The 19,706-nt window shown below is 61.0% G+C and overlaps 1 protein-coding gene across 10 annotated transcripts in view; it reads left to right on the top strand.

The window, feature by feature from the left end:
• The window catches only part of SHANK2 (SH3 and multiple ankyrin repeat domains 2), a 497,540-nt gene that overhangs the window by 324,864 nt on the left and 152,970 nt on the right, over window positions 1-19,706 (top strand). The window lies entirely within an intron of this gene.

Here is a 19,706-nt window from a genome sequence, read left to right as displayed (position 1 = left end):
GGATGGATGGATGGATGGATGGATGGATGGATGGATGGATAGATGGGTGGATAGATGACGGACAGATGGATAGATGGGTAGATAGGTGGCGGACAGATGGATGGAAGGATAGATGGGTGGATAGATGACGGACAGGTGGGTGGATAGGTGACAGACAGGTGGGTGGATGGACAGATAGGTGGATAGATGACGGACAGGTGGATGGATGGATAGATGGGTGGATAGATGACGGACAGGTGGATGGATGGATAGATGGGTGGATAGATGACGGACAGGTGGATGGATGGATAGCTGGGTGGATAGATGACGGACAGGTGGATGGGTGGATAGATGACGGACAGGTGGGTGGATGGACAGATGGGTGGATAGATGACGGACAGGTGGATGGATGGACAGATGGGTGGATAGATGACGGACAGGTGGATGGATGGACAGATGGGTGGATAGATGACGGACAGGTGGATGGATGGACAGATGGGTGGATAGATGACGGACAGGTGGATGGATGGACAGATGGGTGGATAGATGACCGACAGGTGGATGGATGGACAGATGGGTGGATAGATGACGGACAGGTGGATGGATGGACAGATGGGTGGATAGATGACGGACAGGTGGATGGATGGACAGATGGGTGGATAGATGACGGACAGGTGGATGGATGGATAGATGGGTGGATAGATGACGGACAGGTGGATGGATGGACAGATGGGTGGATAGATGACGGACAGGTGGGTGGATGGACAGATGGGTGGATAGATGACGGACAGGTGGATGGATGGACAGATGGGTGGATAGATGACCGACAGGTGGATGGATGGACAGATGGGTGGATAGATGACGGACAGGTGGATGGATGGATAGATGGGTGGATAGATGACGGACAGGTGGATGGATGGATAGATGGGTGGATAGATGACGGACAGGTGGATGGATGGACAGATGGATGGATAGATGAACTAATGGGTAGATGGGTGGATGGATGTTTGTTTGAATGAGTGGGTAGGTAGGTGAGTGGATGGAGGGAAGGAGGAGGAAAGGCCAGCACTCTGGCCTCGTGTGGACCGTAGGCATTTCCAAAGCAGACATAGCCGGCATTAGATGCCAGCCACGGGCCTCTCCCGGTGGCCAGTCAGCCCCAAGGGCCATCAGCCCCGCTCGCCTGTCCTCTGGTTGTGTCTCCCCCACCCCTGCAGCCAGGGCCATGTTCGGGGGCTTCCCGCATTCCTCCCTGGACTGGGCTCAGCCCTCTGACTCATCTCCTGGCCGTCAGCAGCTTTGTCCCCTCCGGGTCTACCCACCCGAGTGGCATTTCTGAAATATGGATTTCTCATGCTCCCAACCTACACTGGACACAGTGCAGTTCAGACCTCTCTGTGTGGGTACGAGCCCCCACTCACCCCCGCCTTCCGGTTGTGCTGTCGCTGTGGTCACGCCCCCGTGCCCTTGTCCATGCTGGGTCTGCTTGCTGGCACGCTCCATCACCGCACTCACCCCTGCCCCGGCCCCTGTCCCGCACCGTCCTCCACGGCTGCCCAGAGCGCTTCCCACGCCTGGGCTCTCCCAGCTCGAGAGGTGGGCGAGCAGCCTCCTTGCCTTGACCTCAGGCTCCTCATCTGCACAGGGGGCGCAGTGACAGCACATCTGTGGTCGCTGCCCACCAAGCACTCGTCGGGGCCCTGCGCATAGTAGGCCCGCAGGGGCAGCTTTCTCCTTCGACCCGGCTCTCACCCTCGGTTTCTACATCACAGGGGCCGATGTGGGCCACGTCCAAGTCCTCTGTCCCCTGACCAGTCCTGTGGCTCCTGGGTGGCCTCTGCCTGAGCCCCTCCCCCAACACGGGGGCCAACACATTGAGCACCTACTACGTGCAAAGCACTGTCCAGGCATTCTGGCTTCTGGACATTCACAGAGGGGGAAACTGAGGCCTGGAACCGTGCGTGCTCAGTAACTCCTTCCACACACTGTTCTCGGCACCTGTCTTCATCCCAGTCCTTCGAGCCAGGGAGCGCTCGCGCCCCCCGCTTCACAGATGAGAAACTGTACGCAGAGGGGAGGGGTGGGGTCTGAACCCAGGCCGGGCCCTATCGGTCCCGGTCTTCCTGGGATTCAAGGGACTTTCCTAATTTAGAGGCATATTACGACCATTTTTTTATACTGTGTTCAGCGAGGGCCCGACCTTCCTGTGCATCTTCGGGAATAATTCCACTGGGAAGTGCTTACCCCACAGGTGTGGGCTCTCCTCATGGGGTGGTTAGAATGTTCTGGAACTGAGCAGAGGCGGAGCGCTCTAAATGCCACTGAAGTGTTCCCTTGAAAATGGTTAATTTTATGTTATGTCAATTGCATGTCAATTTTTTTGAAAAAGCAAAGAACCCACCTTCCCTAAAGGTCTGTGTGGTGTAAGGAGGAGGCAGGCAGCTGGGCAGAGAGGGCCAGGGCTACGTGCAGCGGCACAGCAGGCAGGGCACGGCTGCCACTCCTGCCCGGACAGGAGGGAATGCCAGGCACCTGTCCCAGCCCCCAGGGGACACAGCCTGTCAGGGCTTCAGTGGGGTGTGGCTTGGGAGCACCGCCTTGGGAGCTGGTCGCAGTAGCTCCAGACTCCGGGACGCCCTCCTGGGTGGCTGCCAGCTAGCACGCGGGGCTCTGTGCTCCTCGGGTCACGTGCCGATCGCAGACTCTGCTAGTCAAGGTCAAGGTGGAGGCTGGCACGGTGGCCGGGAGCCGGGCATGGCAGATGGTGCCATCACATCCCCGGTGCCTGGTGTGCAGTCGGCCCATGGAGGAGGGACGAGCAGGGGCTGGGGGACAAGCGACGGGGAGGAGCCGGGCTGGGCAGAGCTCTGTTCTGGAACGGGGCCCTGCAGGCAGGGGAAGTGAGCTCTGAAGGTTGGCGGAGGGCTTCCGCAGCCAGGATCCCGCTGGGGGTCAGGAGCTTTTCCCGCCCTGCGTTTTAGAAGCCTGGCCTCTTTCTGCACCTGAGTCACCCTTCTGCCAAGCACCTGCGTCCCTCGCGTGGGAAGGGGGGAGCCCCCTAACAGCACCACCTCGGGGCATGGCCAGGATTGAGGTCAGGGGTCTGAGTTGTGTACTGAGGGAGGTTTGGGGTCCGTGGCCTCGTCTTTCCGAAACACCACAGGGACCCTAGGGGACGGTCCTTCCCGCTTCTGCCGGCTTCTGGGGCCCCAGGCGTCCCCGGGCTGTGGCCCCGTCCCTCTTGTCTTCTCTGCCTCCGTGGTCACACGGCCACCCCTCTTCTGTTTACACGGTCTCCCTCTCTCTTGTAAGGACAGCCGGGAGGGCATTTAGGTCCCACCTGGATCATCCGAGATAATCTCCCCGTCTCAGGACCTGTAACTTAATCACATCTGCAAAGACCCCCGCCCCCCCCCCCGCCTTTTTGCCACCTAGGCTGACATTCATGGCTTCCGGGGTGTCTTTGGGGGCCGTTATCCAGCCGACATACACGTCAGTCACTTAGAACAGGATCTCTGCACACCTCACACACGTTTTCTGAGGGAAAGTGCAGTCCACACACCTCCCTCTTGGCACCTGTGTCCCCCTGCGCGGGGGTCTCTGCGGCCTCCTCCTGCCGTCCCAGGACACCTCTTGGTGCCCTTGAGGGTGTCTTCCCATCACATGGGGCCCTGCAGCCACCGTTGCTGGGCCAAATGCTCTCACCCATCCGCCCCTGGAGAGTTTACACTGACCGGGGGCTGTTGAGCTCTCATTTCCCGTTTGTGCCACATGGGAGAGCATCCGCCCCTCACGGGGGGCAATGCCTGCCACGTCCCACGTGTGCTCCCCCTACATTCCAGCCTAAGCGAGCCCAGAACCTGTGTTTGTAAATCCGGGTGACGTCTGGCCGTCAGCACCTGCACCCTGCAGAGCCCTGTGCGTGCAAACCTCCAGAGGGAGTTTCTGTCCTAAAGCCAGGAGCCCGGACGCACAGACCGAGAAAGGGTGGGTTTTCTCAGATGGGCACGCGTCCCCCTCGTCCTGCCCCCACCCTGGGTCCCTGTGTTAGGGACCGCTTCTTACACCAAAGAGGACCACATGGGCGGGAAATGGAAAGATCCGGGAAGCCCCTTCACTGCTCCAAGTGAAGAACTCTCCCCGCAGAGAGGCGTGGGGGGACCGCGGTGGGAGCCCGAGAATCGTAGCCCAGCGGTGCCCAGACGGCGCCACGGGCAGGTCCAGCCCCAGTGTGGTCGGGGCGGGCGTGCGGATGAGCCCCTCGAGGCCCTCGCGGAGATGATTGCCCAGGGGTCGGAGTTTCCTGTTTGCCTAGTTTCTGCGCCTGGAACCTGCTAGACTCTAACCTTTGCAGGATGGGGCTCTCGCCGGCCCTTGTCCGGATTTGTCAGCACTGCGTGTGTCTTCTGGGTTGGCCTTACGCAGAGTTTTTCCTGAACCCTCCTCGACCGCGAACCTGAAACTCAGAGAAACGCCCCCGTGCCGAAGCCGTTTACTTGGTGCTTTCCGGGGTCGAGTTTGCTGCGAGGGGAGGCCCCCGCGAGGAGGGGCAGGTGCACCCAGGGCTCACGTGGAGCCGGTGCCAGCTCCAGTGGAGGGAAAGACCAGAAGGCCCCCGAGCAGCCGATGGCACCCCCCAGGTCCCTTGCCCCTCAGGGCACCTGCGCCCCCAGCGTGTCGGTGGGCAGTTGCATGTGGTCTCCTCACTGACCAGGCTTCGCTCCTGCAAGGCCGGGAGAAGGCGTGAACGTTTCCGCCGCGGTACCTGTCTGCTCGTTCTGCGGTACCCATGCCAACGGGCTCCTCCGCCCTGAGCGTCGCCACCGGGGCAGTGCCTGCGGTGTGATGAGTCACCCCGTCATCAGCGAGGTTTGATGAAAACACCCCCAACCTGCGTTAGAAGCCTGGTCTGTCTCGCTGTGTCTCGGGGGACGGGGGGTGGGCTTGGGGGGGGGGTGTGGTGGCCACATACCGCCCCCCCCAAGAGATGCGTACATCTGATCCTGGGATGTGAACATGTCACATGCCCAAGGGGATTTAGGCTCGCCCAGGGGACCCTGCAGGGAATCGGCTGACTCTAAGATTGGAAAATGATCCCGGCGTATCCGGTGGGCCCAATGTGATCTCAGGGGTCCTCATTAGGATGAAGGAGTGTGGGAAGCAGAGGGAGAGGAGTCCTGATGAAGGACCAGAGATCAGAGTGACAGAGGAGGTGGCCCCGGGGCCGCCTCCAGAAGCTGCGAAGGGCAAAGGCCACAGGTGCTCCCCGGAGCTGCCCCACAAGAGGCCGCTGACCTCCATGTGCTGCGGGAGCCAGCGGGCTCGTGGGGGGTTGCACAGACCGTTTGTGAGCATTCCACACACTGGACGGGCAGTGGGCATCAGTGTCAGCCTTGAGTGTATGTGTCACCCCCGAGACAGGAGTGCTAGCCCACTGCACAGATGGAGAAGCTGAGGCCGCGGGAGTTCCGTTCGCCTGCCCCTCCCGCCGGCCTGCTGGGGGAGCCGGCCGGGCCACGCCACGTTGCTGCCCATCCCGGGAGCCTCTGGAGACCCGGAGGAACTCTCACGGCCGTGGTCCGTGGTCCTCTGTGGACGGGGCCCTCAGGGACACGCGTCCGGCCCAGCACCTGCAGGGATTTGTACAGACGGAGCTCAGGGGCCTGGCGTTTGCCTCCAGCGTCCGGGATCCTGTCCGTGCTGCCTGTGCAGGTACAGAGCTGTGGTTCCGCCACGTAAACCCTGCCGAGTGTCCGGGCTGCCCTGCAGAGGGGCACACACTGGGCGGCTTAGACCACGCAGTTCCGGAGGCCGCAAGTCCTAAGTCAAGGCGTCGCTGGGCCGCACTCCTTCTGGAGGCTCTGGAGGAGGATCTTTCCTGCTTTGTGCAGCTTCTGGGGCCCCGATGTCCCCCGGGCTGTGGCCGCTTCCCCTCCAGCCTCTGCCTCTGTCTTCTCCTCCCGCCTGCCTCTCCTCTTCTGTCTCTTACAAGGACAGCTGTCACTGGATCTAGGGTCCCCCACATCCAGGATGGTCTGTCCTCAGTCCTCACCTTAATTACATCTGAGAGACCCTACTCCCAGTAAGTCACATTCCGCGTTTGGGGTGAACGTGCATTTTGGGGGGATGCTGTCTGGCCACCGCACCCCCTACATGTGTACCTTCCCTCGGGCACCCGAGCGCCCAGATCCGCACCCGGGACCGAGACTGGCCTACCACTCCGGCTTGAGCCGCCTGCCCCTTCGCCTGAGGGCCTCCAGCTAAGGCCTGAATCGCAGCGCTGCAAGGGGGGCCATGCACCCACCCCCGAGACAGAACACACACCCTGGGCCCCATGGATGTGGAAACGGATCTCGTGCGTGCTGGTGGATGGGAGTCCAGGGCCTGAGGGAGGGGCACCTGTTCTGCTCTGCACAAGGTGCCGAGAATGCACGGCCAGCAGGACAGATGGCACCGGCCGTCCTGAGGCTTCCGGTCCAGTGGGGGGGGAGGGGGAGGGGCGGCTCCAGGACATGTAGGCAAATGAGCGTGCGATTTCAGCCGGTCATTGATGCTGTGGGATGGACAGAACAGGCTAACGGCAGGGGGTGGTGGCTGGAAGAGGCAGGGAGGCATTTCGGGGGCGGAGGTGGGGGGCAACATCCCATCCTGACTCCCTCTCTGCTCCAGGAGTAAGGCTCTGGTCCCACCTGTCTCCAGGCACAAGGGCCCGTTGTATGAGTTTGTGGAAACACAGGAGGTGAGGCTCAGACCTCCAAGCCCGCTGGGCGTGGGGCTGCCCCGGACAGTGCACGTTTCAAAGGAGGGTGCTGCGGGCCCGGGGAGGAGCCCCGGGTCCTCCCTCCGTGGGCCAAGGGCAGGCCCACCCTGTGCTCAGAGAGGACCTGGCCCCATGTGGCAAGAGCGGGGCTCCGCAGTCAGGCTACCTCGACGGGATGCCCAGCTCTGCCCCACGTCGGCTGTGTGACCTTCAGCTAGTCCCTGAACCTCTCTGAGCCATAGCTTCCTCTGTGAAGCGGGGGAGAAAACAGTGCCTCCCTCCTAAGTTCGTTACGTGAGAGACAGGACGGCTGTGGGGGCTGCATACGGTGCCTGGCATGTTGTGAACACAGGACCGTTGTGGCGGTTGGTGCTGTTTGTGTGACCCACACTCGCGCGGTCCAGTCCATGCTGTTCTTGTTAGTAATGGGGTGGGGGGGGGTGGGAGGGAAGGAGGGAGGGAGGGCCTAGTGAGTATATTTCCGCAGGGACCTGTTTTGGTAAAGGCAGACGTCCTAAGGTGCTCTGATTTGAGGAGAGTCAGTGTTTTGGAGTTTGGGGCAGAGACGGGGAGGAAGTAGAAAGCAGCAGTGAGGCAGGAGGGGAGGGAGAGAAGACAGATACGGACACAGCCCAGCCTTGTAGACAGGCGCCTGGAGCCAGCGGTTGGGCAGGGGTCTGTTCGGGGCGGACTGGAAACCAGCTCTCGCCAGATGCCGCGGAAAGCGGCCCCGTGGCAGGGAGCAGACAGAGTGGGACGTCCCGCACAGAACAGGGACGCACAGCCGGAGACACGTGTCTCGGCTCCAAGACGGTGTCTTCCTCAGGCAGAGGCTCACGGGCAGAAGCAAGTGTGAGCGACAGCGGCGTATCGGGGACAGTTTGGGGCACTTGCCTCCAGGAGCAGCTTGAGAGCGTGCGGGCGTCTCCAAAGCTCAGAGGAGCCTGACGTGTGAGCCCTGCGTGTGCCAGCCCCGGAGGCCGGAGGGCACGTGGGGCTGCATCGGACCAAGGCCAAGCGTCCTGGGAGTCCCGGGGGAGAGGGAAGGCTCGGGGGCAGCTCCCCAGCTCAGCTAGATGGGCTCTACCGCAGACACCTTTCGTTTCCGTCGCTTTTCCCGAACGGAAGCCCCATCTGTTGACGAGCTTGGCCACGGAGGCTGCGGGGTGCAGGGGAAGGTACAGAGTCCTGGGCCTGCCGTCAGCTTGGCCGGGGGCAGGCCTGGGCCCTCGGCTCTCCCGTCTGTCGGTCCAGGGGGCTGGTGCACACCAGGGTGAGGCCGCCATCCGTCCAACAGCTGCCACCCGTTACCTCGGCTGGAGCTTTGGCCTCTCCGGCCCACCGCACTTAGGGGTGGCTGGGGTGCTCGGGAGTCCTCGCCAAGGTTAACGGCACAGCGGCTAAGGTCAAGGAAACCCCCTGTATCGAGCGCCCGCTTTCCGAACTGCATCAGTTTGAGACGAGGGGCTATAATCAAAGCCTCCTCGGGAAAGGTCGTGTGGGGCCTCGGGTCTGTGTCACCAGGGCTCCTGAGCCCTCGCTGCTCATGAGCAGTCCTCGGAGAAGAAGGCGTCTGGATGGATCTTTCCCGGCCCAGATCAGGGCTTGAAGGCTGCTCGATTTATCGGAAAGTCTTAGCTCTGGGTTCTGGGCATTTGCTCTAATCTTGTCACTTACGGTCAAGCTCTCTGCCCTTCCTGCTCCAGCCTCCAGATGTCCGTGAGGAAGCTTCTGGTTGCAGATAACAGAAACCCACTCACAGTGGCTGAGACGTCAGCTGCAAGCCCAAAGGAGGGCGCCTCCAGGGTCACCTCTCCAAACCCCTTGGCCTTTCCTTCAGGGTTGCACAATGGTGGCCGTAGCTCCAAGTATCATGTCCTCAGAGCACATCCCAAGCAAGGATTTAGGGGAAGGAAAGGCACTAGGAAACTCCCCCTAAATCTTTCCTGCAAGGAAGATCTTTCCCAGAGGGCCCTGGACTCTCGCCCTCGGGTCTCACGGACCACAACTGCGTCCTGTGACCCATCCATAACTGCAGGGGAGGCTGAGAAGGCACGGCTCTGACTTCCCCTGCTCCTGTGGCGGGAAGTGACTGGGGCAGTGCCGAGGGCTGGGCGCGTGAGAGGGACGGGGCTCTCCCAGAAGTGGTGGCTGCTGAAGGGGCTTCGATGAGTGGATAGGAGCTTGGCACGTAGCCAGCAGGCAGATCGTGCTCCGGGTGGAATCGCAGGTATGAGCACACGAGCAGCACCCCTCTCTGTGCCGAGGAGACCCGCTCCTTGGGCAGACGGCCCGTGAGCTGAAATGGGACCTGGAGAAACGTGGCACACACCCAAGTAAGCATGCTGCCTCAGTGGTGGGACATCCGCGCAGATGTCCCTGCACCAGTTTTTGGACGCGGGGCCCCCTTAGCTCTGCCTCCGCTCATAAGGAGAGGTGAGTTTCTTTGTGTTTCGGGAAGGATTCTCCGTACGATCTTTCCGAATCTTTCTAGGGCATCTCATAGATGACCTCGTTTCTAAAAGGGGCTTTTTTTTTCCTTGGGTCTTTTCTGAAGCTCACATGATGTGTCAAACCAGGCACCTGTGTACCGTAGTGTGAGCATCGCTAGTGTAGGAGGATTAACACTCTTCTTAACGTTTGTGTTAATGCCGTTACACGTGAGGTGTCCTGAGCCGCTCGCATACAGGTATGGTTTTGTCGATTCAAGTGTCTCCAGAACGTTGAGAACATGGCTTTAGAACCCACGGCCTAAGGACCAAAGCTGGCCCTCTGCCTCTTTGTGTAAATAAAGTTTTATTGGAACACAGCCCCACCCACTCATTTACATAGCGTCATGGCCGCCTTTGAGCCACAGACTGGGGAGCTGCCCCTGGGACCACACCGTCTGCGAAGCTTGCAATACTTACTCTCCGGCCTTTTACGGGAAGAGTTTGATAACCCCTGATGTAGGATGTTTGCAGAGCCCCTGTCAAAGGACTTGTCCAGGTGTTCTGCATGAAAACGTATCTACTTCATACCTCGCAGAAGCATTAGTCCTCGGAACAGAGACAAGATAGTCTGTGGGAAGAGGCTAGTGGTCTATGACGGTAGCGATGGCTGGACCCTACCCTCCAGCTGGGGCCTGGCCGGGGTTTCTCATGACCTCTCGCCTTAGAGGTCAGTGCCATCCGGTTGGCCAGGGGGGCCCTGTGGGGTCTCTGGGTGAGCCCCCAAGCCCCTCACCCAACCCACATTCAGCTCCCTCTCCAAAGCCAGGGTCACCGGGTGATGCTCGCGTTTGGTCCGGTTCCCACGAAAGGACACAGATTCCGGTGTTCATAGCTGTGGACAACGTCCACTGCTCCCCAGAGGGACTTGGGAACTGGTCTGCCCCAAAGCCCACGCACTGCGATCCTTCTGGGCGAGTTTCGAGACCGACAGATGGGGCAGGCCTGGACTCTCGCTTTAATCGCCGCAGGAAGAGAAGTCACCAACAGCCCCTTCCTGCATTCCTAGCAAAATGTCAGGCCGTTGTACCGTTCCGCTGATTTTTTGGTCTTTTTAAAGAATATTCGGTGCAGGGTCAAAGGCAAAGGTTTACCCGCTGGACCTCCTCTGTGCCCTCCTGAGGGTAGTGATGGGAGAGGGGAACCAGCACCTCCTGGTTGGCCCAGGTGCAGCCTGGTTTTAAAAACCAGAAGCGCCCCGTGTCCCGGGCAGGCCAGAGCACTGGGTCACCCCATCTGCATCGCAGACTGTACGTGGGCGTCCCGGTTTAGGCTTCATTCTGAGTCAGTAAGCATCAATTAAGTACTTATTGGAATAGTCTGATTTTCCGCTTTACAGACACAAAGACCCAAGCCCAGGGTGGGTGAGGGTCCTGTCCAAGGTCCCACGGCCAGCTCTTGCTGGAGCCCAGACTAGGAAGTGGCCCTGCTCCAGCTGAGAGGTCCAGGCAGGACCAGGCCCTGCTCTGGCAGCATTCACATGCTAGTGGAAGAGTCAGACAGTAAATAAATGAGCAGACAAATTATAATTTCAAATACAGTGAGCGACAAGAGGAAAATACAGCCGAGGGAAAGGCTGAAAATCAGGACATGGAGGGCATCTCCACGCGGTGGGAAAGGCCACCCTGCAGAGGTGAGCTCAGGGACCTGAACAATGGCCGCAGTCTGGCTCATGCAGACCCAGAGCAGCATCCCAGGGAGAGCCCAGAGCAGCATCCCAGGGAGAGCCCAGGCAGTACAAGGGCACTGTGGCAGATGAAGTCGGCCTGCTGGAGGAAGAGAAGACCCAGCATGGCTGGAACGGGGAGAATTAGGAAATGGGGCATGAGTCGGATCAGGAAAGGTCTTAGCCATGGTGGGGAATTTGGGTTTTCATCCCCCACTCTGATGGGAAGCTGTTGCAGTGTTTTGAGTGGCGGACGTGATCTGATTTAACATTTTTATCATAAAAGAGTGAATTCGGGAGAGACTCAGCAGCAAGCTTTTGTGGTCCTCAGCTGAAAAGCGATGGGGTCTCAGAAGAGGGGGAGGTCGTGGACAGATGTGCAGCTCTGTCTCGGTGCTCCCGCTGATGGCACTTGCAGGCAGGTTGGGGAGAAAACAGAGCGTGTCAGGAGGACGCCGTGCGCTGGGGCTGGCGCACCTCAGTGCCCCGCATCCCCTTGGCATGAGCATCAGCTCTTTTGTCCTCCGTTCCCGGAGCCGAGATCGCCCTTTCCCAGGGCGCTGTGGGGACCCCTCCGCAAGGCTGAGCTCCCTGCTCCACCAGGGAAGGCAGGGCTGCGGCGCGCATGCGGGCAGCCCCGGGGCCCCCGCTTGGAAAGCAGAGTGGGGTGTCGGGGGCGTCCCTCCCTCGTGGGCCTCCTGCCCTCCTCCTGTGTGCTTACGGCTCCACTGTTGCGACTTGTCTGCGTGTGAGACCGCACGGACACGTCCTCCTGGTTTTCTGACCCGCGGGCGTGTCCTACGGGACATAGACGCGTGTTCAGGATGTACCGTCACAAGGAAGGAAGCCCGAGGCACCTGCCCGCGCCCTTGTGATGCTCCGAGGCCGCGGCGCGCGTCTGTGTTTTGTAGGGGAGGAGGTTTGGTGACGCTGGGGTCCCCAGCCGGGCCTTTCGGGGACCGAGGCGGCCGCTTTCCTCCCCGTGGGGAGTGATGACCGCCTCCTGGTGCGTTGAACGCATCTCGGCCGTGTCTTTCTCTTCTCCCCCAGCCGCTGTTGGCAGGTAACACGCCCGGTAGCACTTAGAAAATGCTTTGGGGTGATTTATTACAAGGTAACGAGACGATTTAATTTGAAGCAACTTCTTTGCACATTATTGCTTCTATTAGGAAAACTTGCGTTGCTTATCGTGTTAGCGCCGAGGAGGAACACCAGGCAGGGCGTGTTCATAATTGCCGATCTGAGAAACGGTTCCTCCTCTGAGAGCGCGTCTCTGCCGAGTGGGCGTGCGGGCTCCATGGGGACAGAGCCCATGTCCTCACGGGCGCAACGTGAAATGACGCTGCCTCCCTGCCCGTGGGGCGAGAGGGGCGCTCCGGCGCCGGGAGCCGCGTCACTTGTGAATGGAAAGCCCACATTCATAACTTCCTGCAGGTGACGCAAGACCAGCCTGGTGCAGCCTGCCTCTCAGGACACCAAGACGGCCCAAACGCGGGGTCCCGTTTCCCCCCGGGAATTACGGCAGCCTCCTGCTTGTGTGGGGCGGGGGGCCAGAGGGCAACACCCAGTCCCAGCGGACCGGGAAGCAGGAAGCAGGATGCAGGATGCTGGGAGCGGCCGTGTGTGTGGACAAGGGCTGAGAGGCGCCAGCTCAGTGGCAAGCGACAGATGACTCGGGGAACCGCCCCCCCCCCCGCCCCCCGCTTGCTTGCCGTCGCCAGGCCTTCCCAAGGATGAGGCCCGGCCTTGCCCCTGCCCGCCCGCAGAGCGGCCCTCTGTGCCTCCCTACAGCCAGCACCGCCACAGAGCTCTGGGCCGCCTGCCCACGCCTGGCATCTCTGCCCAGCTGGGACACCTGTTGAGGCCACCGGCGCCCCGCTCAGAGGAGCTGACAGGCTCTCTGTCTCGCCTCATCTTTCCTGACTGGCAGAGCCCGGGAATTTCTAGGACAGCCACTGTCATTCCTGGTCCCTGGAGGTCCCTCTTTCTAATAGTGTCCCAGTTCCCGCCTGCATCAGGCTGTCACCAAAACGCGTTCACCAGAGGAGTGACCGTCGTGAGGCTTTTCTCAGGCTTCCGCCCTGCTGCTCTGCAGAGGGCGGGGCCCCACAACCACTCCTTGGATAAACGCACCAGCCTCCCTTACGGGAGTCCTCCCGGGTCCCCCCAGGCACCGCCGCCCCAGCGGCCCCAGCCCAGACCCGCCACCCGTTCGCGCGGCCTGTGCTCCGTGGACCTCGCCAGGGAGGAGCTCTGAAATGACGCGGGAATCCTGCCTTTGAACCCACGTGCCTGTGAGCAGCTCCACGCGGTAATTCCCCCGGGCTTCTGCAGCTCCTTGGCTGCAAACCCAAAAATTCTTTCAAAGTGAGAAAACCCGACTTGCGTGTGGTGTTTGCACGAAATGGTGTGTTTGTGGATACGCAATTTAACCAGAAATGAGGTTGACCCCACGTTGGATTTCAGAGACACCCGATGAAGCGTGGACCGACTTGCATGTGGCTGTTTGCTCGCTAGATTTCACGGCCCGTGGATTCAGTGCTAGGTCACAAGCGTGTCGGTGGGACCCCACAAAGCTCTGAGGCCACCGGGGGCCGGGCTGAAGGGCCTGATTGCCGAAATGTCCCTGCTGCCCCCCACCCCGCCTCACTGCACCCCGCCTTCCGCAACCCCAAAGGGGGTCAACCCAGCTGACTCAGGGCACCTCCCCGTGTCTGTGTGCGCCCGCCCCCGCCGACTCTGGGCACGGCGTCCTCCCCCTGTGGGAACCTTGTCCAGCATCCGGGTCCTCCACGGGCCCAGGCGTCTTTATGACTCGCTCACCACTTCAGCTTCATGCTGGTGGCTCGGGACAGTTGTCACCAGCAGCAGCAGACGTTGGTGCGTGGCTTGTTTCCATGGAAACACGGTTGCTGGACAAAGTTCCCACCACGTGCGCAAGTCACCCGTGGGTCATTCCAGCGAGATTCAGGCCTGGCCACAGAGGGCTAGTGCAAGAAGGTGGAATCGTTGTGCTCTGTGGTCTTCTGGGACCACCCCTTCTTGGGAAGAGCAGGGGCTGTCCTGCGCCCGGCTGAGGCTGTTTTACCGCCTGTCGCCACCCAGCTGTGTCCCCTGGCCACCCACGGCCCTGTGTGACTGGCCCCTCCTGCCTTGGTGTGCCTCAGAACCTTTATCTTGTGGTTCCGCCGCCTTCTGGAATGTTGTCTCCCTCCTCCACCCTCTGGCCTCCTGACCCATTCACTCACGCTCAGGCATCGCCCCCCCCCCCAACAGGAAGCCCCCATGGCCACCTTCTGGTTGTCATTACACTGTATCCTGCATGCCAGTGTGACTGTTGGATACCTGTCCTCCTGCTCACCTGGGGTAAGAGTATCCCGAGGCGTCCGTCACAAATGACCGTGGGCTAGGGGCTTCAAACAACGGAAATGTCCTCTCCCCAACTCTGGAGGCCGGAAGTCCGAGCCCAAGGTGTCTGCAGGGCTGTGTCCCTCCAAGGGCTCGGGGGGGAGGATCCTCCCCTGCCCCTTCCGGCTTCTAGTGTCCACCACCCATCCTTGGCACCCTTGGGCTGTGGCCGCGTCCCCTCCCATCTCTGCCCCTGTCTGGCGGGCCTCACCTGACTTCTGGCCCCAGGAGCCCCAAATCTCCCTCTATTTCCTTTATGAGGACCAGCCGTAGGTTTTAGGGCCCTCCCTCATCCAGACTGATCTCTTCTTGAGATCTTCAGACGCATCTTGCAAAGACCCTGTTTCCAAATAGGGGCACCTGCCCGGGTCCCCAGAGTTAGGACTTGAGCGTATTTTCTGAGGGGCTGCCACTCAGCCTGCTCCACCTGACACTCCGTAAGGGCCACACCGGGCCTGTTTGTCCTCTGCAAAGTGGCACGTGTCCAGCCCACCCCTGGCACTTACCGGGTGTTCAGTGTGTTCGGGCTGCATTGACCCAACTAATGCACGCAGCCGAGCCTCTGGTCCCCGCTGCTTCTGAGCTCCAGCCCTACCCGAAAACCCGGCCCCAGAGGAGCAGGGAGGAAATGTAGCCATCTGACATGACGTCTGTCCTAGCCCAGATCCTGAGAGCCTGTGGGTGAAGCCTACCCCAACCGTCCTTGTGGTTGAAATCACCCGCCCCGATCCTTCCCGTGAGGGACAAGGCAGGCAGAGCTGCCCCAGGGCCCCGCGTGGTCGCACGTGTTGGCCACCCCAGGCCTGGCGCCCTGTGGCTCTACGTTTACACCCCTGCAGGATCAGGCACCACTGCCAAGGGACCTCGTGCAGGACTGACAAACCCAAATGCCAACGGTCATCGCTGGCACCTGCTACCTCCCAGAGCAAGTAACGTGTGGTCTTCCCTGTAAGCCCACTGTGGGGCCCGCTGGGAGAATGTGGACCTCGGGCCACGGTTACAAGCCTCCTGAAGCCCGCGCGCCTGCGGTCTTGCGAGGCAGACATCAGGGGGGGTGTGGGGACCCTGGGGCCCACTGTGTGGCCAGCCCTGATTTCCCATGATCCCCTTGTCTCACTCCAAGTATACTCGGTGAACCCTTTACTGTGGTGTGTGGTGGGACTGTTGGGTGAATGAGAACATGGAAGCCTTTAGTCTACGGTATGGCTCCCCGGAGAGTTTCAACATGGCGTTGTCTCCCGGTGCCGACGTGGTTCGACGTGGATACCTCTTACGTTCTCCAAGGCGGCCAACGGCCTGTATTCCATCTTTATATGAACTAGAAAAAGTTGCCTGCCCCTTCCTCAAGGCACTTTACGTGCATCTGAGCCCAAATAGCCATAGTAAATATACGGTTCTAGGATGGCCGCCACGTAAATAATATCCTGTATAGTTGCACTATGCACTACCTACACAACTGTGCTTGGTGGGGCTGGATGTCTCCCGCAGCCCCTGCTGCAGGAAACTGGCAAAGAACGGTACGTTTTGGGTTCACTGAAGTGCCTTCCCACACTATTCAGAAAACACATTTGAAGACAGCGCAGCTAGATTATGTTGGTTTGTTTAGTCAATCAACACAGGTACACTCTCACCAAGAGCAGACGTCGTGGCGCCTAGGGAGATTCCGAGAGGAACAAAGCAGGGATGTGTGCTCCCAGGGAGCCCACAGTTGATGGGTCGGCGGGTGAGAAGGACCCTATCAGAGGCTTGGGCCAGAGGGGACAATGTGTGACGTAGCCCCTCACTGGGAGGGTGTGGGATGGCTTCCGCCCGGTTCAGGGGGAGCTGTGCTCACCAGGGCTGGGGAGGGCGTGGCAGACAACAAGGCAGGGAGGCGTGACGGGGGCCCATGGGCGAGGACTTGGGTAAAATGCAAGGCCATCGGCGGAGCGTTTCAGGGAGTGAAAATGTGCAGGAAGGCTGGGCAGTGACTACGGTCCCAGGCAGGGGCAGGTGCAAAGCAGGGGAGCGGTGTGACCGCTGGGGCTGGGCTGCTGGTTTCGCCAGACCCCGTCACCAGGGACCAGGTGGCGTTGGCCTCCGGGCGCGCACCAAGGTCTCAGCGAGGAGCCCGTGTGGGCGCCAAGGCGGTGTCCCCGTGAAGCCGGCTCCCAGTGCGTTTGGGATGCACCTGGAGAGCAGGGGTGCTGGCGTGTGGCAGGGGTGGCCAGGGGAGGCTGGGCGGCCTCTGGTTTCTGGGCCTCCGCGTCTCCATGCCGCGGCTTCCGGATATGGCTACGGCGGTCGTCCCCTGACGGTTTTCAGACCCATAAATGAGCAGAAGGAGCCCTCCGAGGGCGTCTCGTCTCCGGGAAGGTTCCTCCCTATGTCCCGGGGGTGGGATTGTCCCGTCCGATTCGTGGGGGGCAGAGGGGGTCCTGCATGGCTGTGCCGTCCGGGCGAAACTAGACGTGAGCTTCCTTGCAGCTCCCGGGGCGTTTCATGGTTTGCTACGAAGACTCCATACCTCTAACGGCCTGCCTGGGTCTCGCCTGCCGGGGCCCAGCCGGCTGCAAGCAGTCGGCTGACCTCCTACCCTCTGGGCACAACCCGGGACCCAGGGATCGCCCTGGATGGAGGCTCCTTCCCCCGAGACCCTTCACCACCAGCACCGACACCGAGCTCGACCCCTGCCTTGTGCTCACACCCGATCTGCTGTCTCCCACAGACGCAGCGGGGTGCGTGGCCCTTTGCCGGGTGCTGTGGGCATCTGGAGCGATGCCACCCAGGACCCACGTCTCCTGGGGGATTCGGCAAGAGAGGACGGTTTCCCTGTCCTGGGGCCTTGTCTCACCCGCTGCTCCAAGTGCCTACAAATCGGGTATATTGCTGCCACTTTGCAGGCGGGGAAACTGAGGCTCTGAGTAGCTAAGCTGGTAAAGGCCCATCTGGGACTCAGTACAAGTAAGACAGGGTCATGATGGGCGGGGGCCGGGGGCTATTTAGATCCTGAAGCGAAGCAGGAAAGAAGTGACGGGCAGTCCTTCTCCGTATCAGAGACGAAGGAGTTTGGAGCTTGCTCAGGACGTGCGTAGCTACAGGTCTGGGGACAAGACGGGGACGTGTGAGGCAGAAAGTTCTTCAGTGGTGAGGGATCGTTGAGAGGGCTCAGAGGGGCTCTGTCATTAGCCCGGGAGGGGTCCCTGCAGGGGAAGAAGCGGTTGGCCCCTGCAAACAGTGACCCTACTCGGGACGGTTGCCGTTATTAACACGTGCTGCGTGCCTGGGCTACGCTGGGATGTTGCATTAACTCCTCCTTGGCCCACGTGGAGTGTATTGTGCTTAATCCCATTTCGCAGAGCAGGACGCTGAGGCTGCGAAGGTCAGAGTGACCTTGGGTCAGAGCACAGCTGGGATTTGAGCTGAGCTCCCTGTGATGCCAGCACTGCCCCTCAACCACCGTGGCAGAACACCCCCATGTGGTCGGTGGGGGTAGCCGAGGCCAGGCCGCACTGCCCCTAAGATGCTCCCCAGCGTGGGGGTCAGGTGGGAGGACGTGTACAGTCGTCCATGAGGCGCACAAAGCCAGAGGCAGGTTTGGGTAGCATCGGCTCCTGCGGGCAGAGGTGGCCCACAGTGGGACCACCGCCTGGAGTGCGAGACAGATGCACCTTGGAGCTGGGCAGAGGTGGGTGTTGGGGGCCGCTTGTGTCCCAGGGGAGATCAGGGCTCAGGACCTGCAGGGCAGACACTGTATTTCTGGGGCTCCAGGGCACTGCTTGCCTGCAGCTACTCATGCAGGGCGATGGCGGTGGCTCCAGCCGGGGGCCCTTGGGAGCCTCTCCCCGGAGAAGAGGGATTCAGGACTTGCACCTGCCTGGCACCCGAAGGAGCCACCGGGCCAGCGCCCCCCACCCCCTTAAAGGGGTTGAGCGGGAAGAGATGGGTGGGTCAGCAGCTGTGTTCTGCTTGGGGGAGACTGGAGACCGGAAGGCCGGGCCTGGCAGAGGGTCCGCACATCTCCGCCTGCCCCCAGCTCCTCCTGCCTCGACCCCTGCGGCTCCCCGGGGTCCTGGCCGACCACCAGCCTGCTGCCGTTTCTGATGGCAGTTAAAGGGATGGCTCCCTGGGGCTCCCCTGTTCCACCGCACCACCGTGGGGACTGCCCTTTCTGACCTCACGGTTACCCTGGGAGGCCCAGGGCTTGTTCTCGCCGCCTTATGACGTGAGGGGAAGGTTTAGAGGTTTAGAGAACTCCGCCCCCTACTAAAGGCCAGGCTGGCCGTGTGGCCCTGCCCATGGGCTCCCAGGGCCCTGGACTCCTGGCCCTGCTTCTGCCCTCTGCGATGGGCTTCAGTGGGCTGAACCAGGGAGCTCATGGTCACGGCCAAGCCCCCAGAGCAGGGGCTCTCTGTCCCCAGGACAAGAGACAGAGCAGGAACACAGGGACACAGCCCCTCCTCGAGTTGTTAGACCACCCCAGGCCGGTCATCCTGGATTGCATGGTGTCTCAGCTGTGAAAGTATGTGTCCCTGCTGTGCCAGCCCTTTCTTGGAACTCAGGGTCACCCTGGCAAGTTCCAGTGTGTGCTTGTCCCGGGCAAGGGCAGGAGTGCAGGTGTGGGTCAGGACGTGAGTGCGTTCTCTGGCTGTGTCCCTCAACCTCTCTGTGCATGCTCTGGCTGTGTCCCCAACCTCTCTGTGCATTCTCCGGCTGTGTCCCCAACCTCTCTGTGCATTCTCCAGCTGTGTCCCCAACCTCTCTGTGCATTCTCCGGCTGTGTCCCCCAACCTGTCTTTGCATTCTCCGGCTGTGTCCCCAAACTCTCTGTGCATTTTCTGGCTGTGTCCCCAACCTCTCTGTGCATGCTCCGGCTGTGTCCCCAACCTCTCTGTGCATGCTCTGGCTGTGTCCCCCAACCTGTCTTTGCATTCTCCGGCTGTGTCCCCAACCTCTCTGTGCATGCTCCGGCTGTGTCCCCCAACCTCTCTGGAATGCCTCTTCCTCGTCTGGATGACGGGAAGCTCTTGGCAGCCTGTCACTTGGTCCCAGCACCCCTGTCCCTCCTCCTCCCCGGGGCCACCCGGTCTGGGTTGGCTGTGCTGCTCCCAGATGGCTGCATGCTGGGGCCGCGTGCGTCCTGCAGGCTGTGAATCTAGTGCTGGACAAAGCTGACCTTCAGTTGTCTGTGACTTCAAGCCTGTCAGCACACTGTTCCCAGTGCTTGCTGTCTGCGTCCCCCGGCCGCCCCCCTCCGAGACAGGGGCCAGCCGGATGCTTCAGGACCTCTGGCGCACAGCCCTCCTGTGGCCGGCCCCTTAGGACCCTGGAGGAGGCCTCTCCACATTGCCTCCCGCCCCTCCTCCTTCCCTCCGCAGTGGCCTGGCCCTCCAGCTGCTGTCTTCCGGGGCAGCAGAGAGTCCCA

This window comes from Neofelis nebulosa, chromosome 10 (genome assembly GCF_028018385.1).
Source record: "Neofelis nebulosa isolate mNeoNeb1 chromosome 10, mNeoNeb1.pri, whole genome shotgun sequence".
NCBI classification, from domain to species: Eukaryota; Metazoa; Chordata; class Mammalia; order Carnivora; family Felidae; genus Neofelis; species Neofelis nebulosa.
This window is presented reverse-complemented; position numbering and strand designations above follow the sequence as displayed.